Consider the following 9,760-nt stretch of genomic DNA (forward strand, 5'->3'; position numbering starts at 1 on the left):
ACACTTACAAACAACAAATTATCAATTTTTAAATATAATATCAAACAAGTACGTATATCTATATATTAATATAACTATTAAAATATTAACCATTTGAATAAACATACAAATTAAAAATATATAATATTAATATACAAATAACGTAATTAATAAACTATTATATATATATATATATATATATATATATATATATATATATATATATATATATATATATATATATTCATTCGAATACGATTATATGTATTAATGAATATACAAATCATTTAGGTTCGTGAATCCGAGGCCAACCCTGCATTATTCAGTTGTTCATTATAGTCATATGTATTTTTACTACAAAATACATTAGGTGAGTTTCATTTGCTCCGTTTTTAAATGCTTTTGCAATATATATTTTTGGGACTGAGAATACATGCGCTGCTTTTATAAATGCTTTACGAAATAGACACAAGTGATCGAAACTACATTCTATGGTTGGATTATTAAACCGAATATGCCCCTTTTTAGTCTGGTAATCTAAGAATTAGGGAACAGACACCCTAATTGACGCGAATCCTAAAGATAGATCTATCGGGCCCAACAAGCCCCATCCAAAGTACCGGATGCTTTAGTACTTCGAAATTTATATCATGTCCGAAGGAGGATCCCGGAATGATGGGGATATTCTTATATGCATATTGTGAATGTCGGTTACCAGGTGTTCAATCCATATGAATGATATTTTTGTCTCTATGCATGGGACGTTTATTTATGAGAATTGGGAATATGAAATCTTGTGGTCTATTAAAATGATGGAAATGATTATTTATGTTAAACTAATGAACTCACCAACCTTTTGGTTGACACTTTAAAGCATGTTTATTCTCAGGTATGAGAGAAGTCGTCTGCTGTGCAATTGCTCATTTTAAAGATATTACTTGGAGTCATTCATGACATATTTCAAAAGACATTGCATTCGAGTCGTCGAGTTCATCAAGATTATTATTAAGTAAATTTTAGTTTAGATATATTATGAAATGGTATGCAAATCGTCAACTTTCAATGTATTGAAAGTTTGTCTTTTTAAAAATGAATGCAATTTTTGAAAAATGTATCATATAGAGGTCAAGTACCTCGCGATGTAACCAACTATTGTGAATCGTTTATAATCGATACGGACTTCGTCCGGATGGATTAGGATGGGTCATGAAATGTTGCTCATGCTCTTCTTCGCTCTTAGAGTAGATGAGGATATCATCTATGAAGACGATAACGAACTTATCCAAGTACGGCTTACAGACGTGATTCATGAGGTCCATAAATACGGCAGGTGCGTTAGTCAATCCGAATGGCATTACGAGAAATTCATAATGACCATAACGGGTTCTGAATGCAGTTTTCATCACATCGCTTTCCTTCACCCTCAAATGGTGATAACCGGATCGCAAATCGATCTTAGAGTAAACGCTAGATCCTTAAAGTTGATCAAAAAGATCGTCAATGCGGGGAAGAGGATACCGATTCTTTATCGTCAATTTGTTGAGTTCACGGTAGTCGATACACATACAGAAGGATCCATCCTTTTTCTTCACAAACAACACAGGTGCACCCCAAGGCGAGAAACTTGGTTGGATGAATCCACTGTCTAGCAGTTCTTGTAATTGGCTCTGTAATTCTTGCATCTCGGAAGGTGCGAGTCTATAAGGTGCGCGAGCTACAGGTGCAGCTCCTGGTACTAAATCGATCTGAAACTCTACTGCTCTCTGCGGCGGTAATCCAGGCAATTCTTCAGGGAAGACATCAGAAAATTCGTTCACAATTCGAACATCGTTCACGCTCTTCACCTCAGTTTCTACCGTTTTCACATGCGCTAAGACAGCAAGACGTCCCTTCTTCATAATCTTTTGTGCTTTCACGCAACTAATGAGGTTCAGCTTCGAGGTACATCTCTCTCCGTAGATGATCAGTGGCTCACCGTCTCCTTATGGTATACGATGAGCTTTATCTCCACAGATAATATCGGCCCTTATCTTGCTCAACCAATCCATACCGACGATCACGTCAAAACTTCCCAATTTGATGGGTATCAAATCAATTTCGAAATCTGCACCAGCTATGTTGATAATAGCTCCTCAAATAATATGGTCAACTTTCTCAAGTTTTCCATTGGCGACCTCGACAAGCATACTTTCTTTTAAAGGGACTAACGACCAATTAATCTTATCGCAAAAATGTCTACATACATAACTTCTATCGGCACCAGTATCAAATAAGACAGAAGCTAATAGATTGTTGATAGTGAATATACCTATCACCAAGTCGGGGTTTTCTCGGGCGTCCCTTGCATTAACGTTGAAAGCTCTACCACGGGGTGGTCAGCCGTCTTTTCTTTTGTTGGGGCACGCATTTCTGAAATGGCCCGTTTGTCCGCATTCGTAGCACTTTTTAGGTCCATTGGTGTTTGCCTTCACATTCAAAGTGGTGACCTTGCAGTCCTTCCCGATATCCCAGTCCGTTGGCACTTTTCACAAACAACGTTACAATACCCAGTATGGTGCTTATAGCACCGCTTGCATTGTGGTAGGGTTCCCTTGTAGTTCGGGTTTGAGTTGGTGTTCGGATTGGGGTTTCCACCATTGTTGTTTCCTCGGAAACCCTCATGTCGCTTCGCTGGGTTCTGATCATAGGTCCTTCCCCTGTTGTTATCCCATTTGCGCTTCTCGCTACTACCCGCCTCGGACTTAGCCTTCTTCGGTTCATCAATGATAATTTGATTCATTAAAGTATGCACCATGCGCATTGCCTCCGGGACATTAGGTGGCTTGGATGAGGTGACGTTTTCCTTAATGCTCTTAGGAAGTCCCCAGAAGTACCTTTCCATACGCTTGAATTCCGGGGTGACCATTGTCGGACACATCAGGGCTAATTCCAAAAATCTCCGGTTGTAACTATCAAGGTCATTCCCAACTGCCTTTAATTGCATAAATTCCATTTCCATCTTCTGGATCTCGGTCCTAGGGCAATATTCCTCAATCAGGGCCCCTTTGAACTCCTCCCATGGAGTAGCAAATGCCTCATCAATACCTTTTGCTTGAGCCAACGTGTTCCACCACGTTAGCGCGACATCAGACAGCGTGCATGAAGCAAACTTGGTTTTATTCTCCTCTGAACAGTTACTGACTCGAAACACAGATTCTAACTTCTCGAACCATCTAGTGAGACCAACCGGCCCCTCTGTTCCACTGAAGTTATGAGGTTTACAGCTCTAAAACTCTTTGTACGTACACCCATTACGAATCGGCGAGATAACCGGTGGCGGTGGCGGTGGAGCTTGGCGGTTTCTTTCTGCTAAGGCTGCGGTGACTCGTTCATTGATCATATCTTCGATTTGGGCTGCGGTAGGTGTGGATCGTCCGTTGGTCATGATGTTCTAAACAAAAATTTTGACTCAAGTCAAAATCCAGTATGCAAATAGTAATAATACAGTATATAGTAACCAACATGGAATCAAAACATTTCATGTTATTAAATAACGCATCTAGGTACAAATACCACAGAATCATCGTACAGTAATGTAAATAGAACGTCGTGCAAGAATTAAATAACGCAAAGTTCCATTCATTAATAATAAGTTGCATACATCTGTATAAGTTCGTACAATACATAAGTGAAACATAAAACTATAACTAGATTACATAATGAAATATAAATACAAAATCCCTACGGTGAAGGTGGGTGTAGGATATCCAATACATGGGACATCTGGTCCTCGAGCTCAGTAACTCGAGCTCGGAGGATCCCCACCTCCCTTGTCAATTCCTCGACAGTGGGAGATGGTGGGGCAGGCGGTGCAGGTGGTGCGGGTGGTGCCTGTGGTGCAGATGTGGACGGTCCGGCTCCAGAAATAGTCAGTACATAACGGGGTGCCTTACGTACGAGTGGGTTGGCAGGGTACGGCACAAGCCGCTTACGGGCAGTAACCCTACGACGCCGACCAAATGCGTCAGTGAATGCTCGTCCTCCGTTGATCCCCGGAATAATAGTACCGTCGAAGCGATACCGCTTCTTCGGCGGGGTGGAGGGTGGCTGTACAGGTGCATCAGGGTCCTCTTCGTCGGAGTCATCGTCACTCGAGTCGTCTGTGGATGAGTCATCGGATGAAGAATCAGCGGATGATGGGTCGTCCGAATCATGTGGTGGTGACTGCACGGGCGGCCCTCCTTGGGCGGCTATCATCTGTCAGTAACGGGCAGGTCCGATCGAAATGAGAAGTCCATCAGGGGCGCGTCGGCACCAATGGCGATACCGGTTACGGAATGGACCTTCCCCGAATTCCGCGGGAATCACAATCTCACCGGAGCGGGGTTGTGACACCGAGGGTCCGGGGGCAGATGGAGCTGGAATCTCCGGAGGGTCCTGGGTTCCGTTAGAAGTAACCACTGGGGCAGGCGCATGGCTGCTAGCTCCAGAAGATGAAGCGTCGGGGTCACTAGTAGGCAACGGGATCGGTGTGTCGGCAGCAGCAGTAGGTGGGGTGGCTGACGTGTCTGAACTGCCCAAAATGATAGCAGGTGGAATATTCGACATCTGAACAAGGAAAAATAAATTTTCCATGTCAGTAAGTCATAAAGCAAGCACGTATTAGGCCAATAGTCTAAATCATGTGTAACAGTAAGTAGCATGGAAATAACGACAAGTATCATGCAATTGAAAGCAGATAATAGCATGCAGTAGTGAAATCATGTAATAGCATGCGGCATATAGCAGTAAATGTAAGCAGCAGCATGCAGTAAGTTCAGCGAAAACAAGTAAACTAGCAAGTTGTAGATTAGTCCTATTAGTGAATCCTAATCGGGTCGATCTTAGACTCACTAATGCAACCTAATTCCCTACAACCTGGCTCTTATACCAAATATGATGCCCCGTACAAAACCATCGTGTACGAATCATCAACAACAGGATCGTTACATGGTCAAACACTATATGCGTTTTCAAAACAAGTTTGCATTCATGATAAAAGCTGACGTCATAACCAACGTCAATCGTTTTACAACCAAAAGTATGCTTCAATGAACAGAAGCAAATATAATAGTGCGTGACCCTTAGGTCGTTACAAATCATTGTTCAAAAGTATTAAAATTATGAATGCAAGATAAACAGTTCAAGTGGTGATAACTCTAGAGCAGCGGGTGTCTACGGCAAGACTAGTACACAGCGGAAGCAACCTTAAGCACCTGAGAAAAACATGCTTAAAAATGTCAACATGATAATGCTAAAAACGAACACATATTTCATAGCATTATCCCTCAAGAAAGACAAGATTTTAGTTGCAATTGTTCTATTTACAAGTGATATTCGTTTAAATAATAAAAGGTGAAGACAAAAGGCAGATTCGACGATTTGAAGACGCAAACGACCAAAAAGCTAAAAAGTACAAAGTACAATCCAAGTGGTTCAATATATTGATGAGAAACGTCTAAAAATTACAAACGTACAAGCCGCAAAACGCAAAGTACAAGATATTAAATTATACGAAAAGGCATTCGAAAATCCGGAACCGAGACATGAACCAACTTTCAACGTTCGACGCAACGGAGCTGAAAGTACAAGTCAACTATGCACAAGAATATAATATAATATTTAAATAATTCATAATAAGAATAATAATAAATAATAAAAAGTTGTTAATTGAGCATAGTTAAGGGGTCATAAGTGAAAATTTCAAATCAACATTTGCCTATAAAACGAGACTACGGAGAATGAAGAAAGACACCTTTTTCCAATCTTCTTTCTCTATATATGTAATTTATATATTTATATATATTTATAATTTTAATTTTAATTTAAGTTTAATAATAATTGGGTTATTGTAAGGAATGTTTTACGGGTTTTAAAGTCGGAACTCTGTCCGTGTAACGCTACGCGATTATTCACCACTGTAAGCTATGTTCTTCCTTTTTAAATTAATGTCTCGTAACTAAGTTATTATTATGCTTATTTGAGCCGAAGTAATCATGATGTTGAACTAAATATTAAAGATTGGGTTATTGGATTTTGTACCATAATTAGGGTATGGACAAAAGGCCGACACTTGTGGACATTGGACCATGGACCATTAATAGATGGGGGGTATTGTCTAATCGAATGACAACTCTTTGGAGTCTGTCGAACCTATCTTCAAATTAGTTAATCTAGTAATTATTAAATGATTATGCATGTCCTATTTAGTGACGTTTATACGACATCTTTTACAATCATTTAATTAATCAATTGGGTTGGGTAATTTATTATTCATTCTGGCCAAGTGGGTAAATTAATAATCATGGACTAATTAAAACAGGGGTGGATTACATACAAGGGTAATTGGTGTAATTGTTAACAAAGTATTAAGACCTTGGATTACACACAGTCGATAACCTAGTGTAATTATTAACAAAGTATTAAGACCTTGTTACAGTTCGAATCCCCAATTAGTTGGAATATTTGACTTCGGGTATAAGGTTAATTTGACGATCATTTTATTATTATGACCGATAAACTATTATGGGCAAAAACCAGATAGGTATCAAATAAATCCAGGACAAAGGACAATTAACCCAGCATAATAAATTAAAATCAAAACGTCAAACATCATGATTACGGAAGTTTAAATAAGCATAATTCTTTTATTGTATTTTTCATCGTACTTTCATTTACTCGCAATTTTATTTATTGTCATTTTAATATTGTTATTTATTTTACGCACTTTAATTATCGTCATTTATCTGTACGCTTAAAATATAAAATCGACAAACCGGTCATTAAACGGTAAATCCCCCCCAAAGTTACCTATAATTATATATCTAGTTTAACTACTTAATTAACTAATTTAACCTAGTAAGACTCCCAATAATAGTGTTCACGGATCGACCTCCCGGACTTTACCTTAGCTATATTATTACACGATAGGTATACTTGCCTTTTGTGTTTTAGTTTAATTTAGGTGATTTCCTGTAATAAATAAATATAAAACTGATAGCCGTTTCATACACACCATCTAGAACACATCAAGTTTTTGGCCGCTGCCGGGGACACTTTTTGTGTCATCACGGGGTATTTAAGTTTTTTTTTTAGTTTTTTATTGATTAAAGATATATTAATTTAAATATAATAATTTAATAATATTGAAATAAAATATAATAATATAATAATATTGAAATAAAATACAATAATATAATAATAATTTTGAATCAAATTTGAATCGTAAAGTTTTAAAAAGTCGTATTTATTAAATACTTCAGGGGTATATTATGTAACTTATAATTAATAATTTCTATCATGTCGCTTTCATGTGAATAGTAAATTAATTAATTTCGTTTCATTTACTATTCATGAATAGTAAATGAGTTAAAAAAAGTTTTTTAAAAAATAATAAAAAAAATTATTAATTTCGTGAAAAAAAAAGAAAATTTTTTTTTTTTAAAAAATAATAAAAAATTTAAAATCCTTAAAAAAAAAATATTAAAATCGTTAAAAAAAATATATAAAAATAAAAAAAAAATTTAAAAAAGAAAATTTAAAAAAAATATATATATATATTTTTAAGATTTTGTCTATAAAATTAAAAAATATATATATTTATTTTAAGTTTTATTACCTTTAGATTTTTAGACTCTAGTTACAACTTTTAGTATTAAGTTTAGTTTTGCCATATTTATTTTTATACTTTTAGATTTTTAGGCTTTGCCGTAAAATCCCTTAAGTGTTTTTTCTTTAGACTAAGATTTAGGTGGCTTAAAATTTTGCGACGCCGTGTTAAAATTTTAGTATCATTTTAAGTAATTGCCGTTTTTCGTTTAGAATCCCTTTTAAGTTTCGACGCGCTACTTTCTTATTTTTATTTTTCGACCTTTTATTTTTTCGACGTTTTTCGACGCAATCTTTTTCTTTCTTATTTCTCGACGCTCTAGTTTTTAGGACATAGAATTTTCTATTTCTTCTCTAAAATTTCAAACGAAAAATTATTTTAAGCGATTAAATTGATAGACATCCAAATTTTCTGGTTCGTAGTAATAGTTGGATTTGTTAGTGGCGAGTTGTGGGCTTCCGATTTAAAGGGTCCCGGCTACCTGCTGCATCTATTGGCTATTCGAAACGCGGGCAAAATCAGAAAAGTCTATTAATTTGATAACTTATATAATTTTTATATTTATAACTAATAGGATATTCAGTGAATGCACTGAGCAAAACGTTCACCACCTTTCATACGTTCACCACCTGTAACTCGATCAAGACATCTATCCAATATTTTTCGCTGTTGATTTTTCTTTAGAATCATCATCCAGTCGAACAAATACTCCAATTCAAATTTCCGACAATCCATCTTTTGAACCCGACTTCACAACTGAGAATCCGGAGGATATTCAAGGACAATTCCAAGATCCTGAACCACTAATCATTCCTCCTGAACCACAAATAGTTAAATCAGAATCTTCTAGTAATTCAGATTCAACAAATTCAATTATGGAAGTAACGGAACCTCAAAGTATGGAAGACCGAATGAGAGCCACACGCACGGGCCAAGGTCACGCCATTAATCAGCCAGATGTTAGAGCATCAGATTTTGAAATCAAAGGACAAATCCTACACATGATCACCAATCAGTGCCAATTTGGTGGTACAACAAAAGAAGATCCAAACGAACATCTTCGAACTTTTAATAGGATTTGTAATCTATTTAAAATCCGAGAAGTTGAGGATGAAACTATTTATCTTATGTTGTTCCCATGGACTTTAAAAGGAGAAGCCAAAGATTGGTTAGAATCTTTACCTGAAGGAACGATTGACTCATGGGATATTTTAGTTGAGAAATTTCTTCAAAGATTCTTTCCAGCATCTAAAGCCGTGAGACTTCAAGGAGAAATTGCCACGTTCGTGCAAAAGCCAAATGAAACGTTATATGAGGCATGGACAAGATTCGGAAGGATGTTGAGTGGATGTCCTCAACACGGTCTAGATACTTTTCAAATAGTACAAATCTTCTATAAAGGCGTAGACATCGCCACACGAAAAGACATCGACACAGCAGCTGGTGGTTCCATTATGAAGAAAACCGCAACCGAAGCTCACAAGATCATTGATAACACAGCATCCCACTCTCATGAGTGGCACCAGGAAAAAGATATTTTCCATTCATCTAAAGCGGCTAGAGCCGATTCTAGCCATAACTTTGATTCTGTTTCCGCAAAAATAGATGCTTTCGAGAGACGAATGGAAAAGATGACTAAAGATATTCACGCAATACGAATCAGTTGTGAGCAATGCGGTGGACCACACTTAACGAAAGATTGTAATGTTGAGCAAACGATGGAACAATGAGAGAATGTTTCCTACATAAGCCAAAGGCCGGGAAATAATTATCAAAATAATTATCAACCGCCAAGGCCAAACTTTAATCGAAATCAAAACATTCTTTACAATCCAAATGGACCCAATAATAACTCATACAACCAACAAGGTCCGAATAACCAACCAACTTAAAACAACACTTTCAATCAACAAAGACCTGGCTTGTATAAACCACCACAACAAACCGAAGAGAAAAAGTCAAATCTGGAAGAAGTGGTATTTAAGCTAGTTGAATCTCAAACACAATTTATTGAAACTCAAACCCAAACGAATGAGAGGTTTGATCAGTCATTTAGAACTCAACAAGCTTCCATTTTGAATCTAGAAAAACAAGTAGGTACTCTTGTTAGATTGATGAGTGAAAGGGAACAAGGAAAGCTACCGAGTAATAATG

At 36.9% G+C, this 9,760-nt stretch overlaps 1 non-coding gene across 1 annotated transcript; it reads right to left on the minus strand.

Annotated features, from left to right (window-relative positions):
- Window positions 1-8,865: 8,865 nt before the first annotated feature.
- On the minus strand, window positions 8,866-8,972 carry LOC139856725 (small nucleolar RNA R71). Its single transcript, XR_011762185.1, has one exon. It is a non-coding gene; the product is annotated as a small nucleolar RNA R71 (small nucleolar RNA).
- Window positions 8,973-9,760: the final 788 nt, after the last annotated feature.

This window comes from Rutidosis leptorrhynchoides, chromosome 6, assembly GCF_046630445.1.
Source record: "Rutidosis leptorrhynchoides isolate AG116_Rl617_1_P2 chromosome 6, CSIRO_AGI_Rlap_v1, whole genome shotgun sequence".
In the NCBI taxonomy this organism is placed as follows: domain Eukaryota; kingdom Viridiplantae; phylum Streptophyta; class Magnoliopsida; order Asterales; family Asteraceae; genus Rutidosis; species Rutidosis leptorrhynchoides.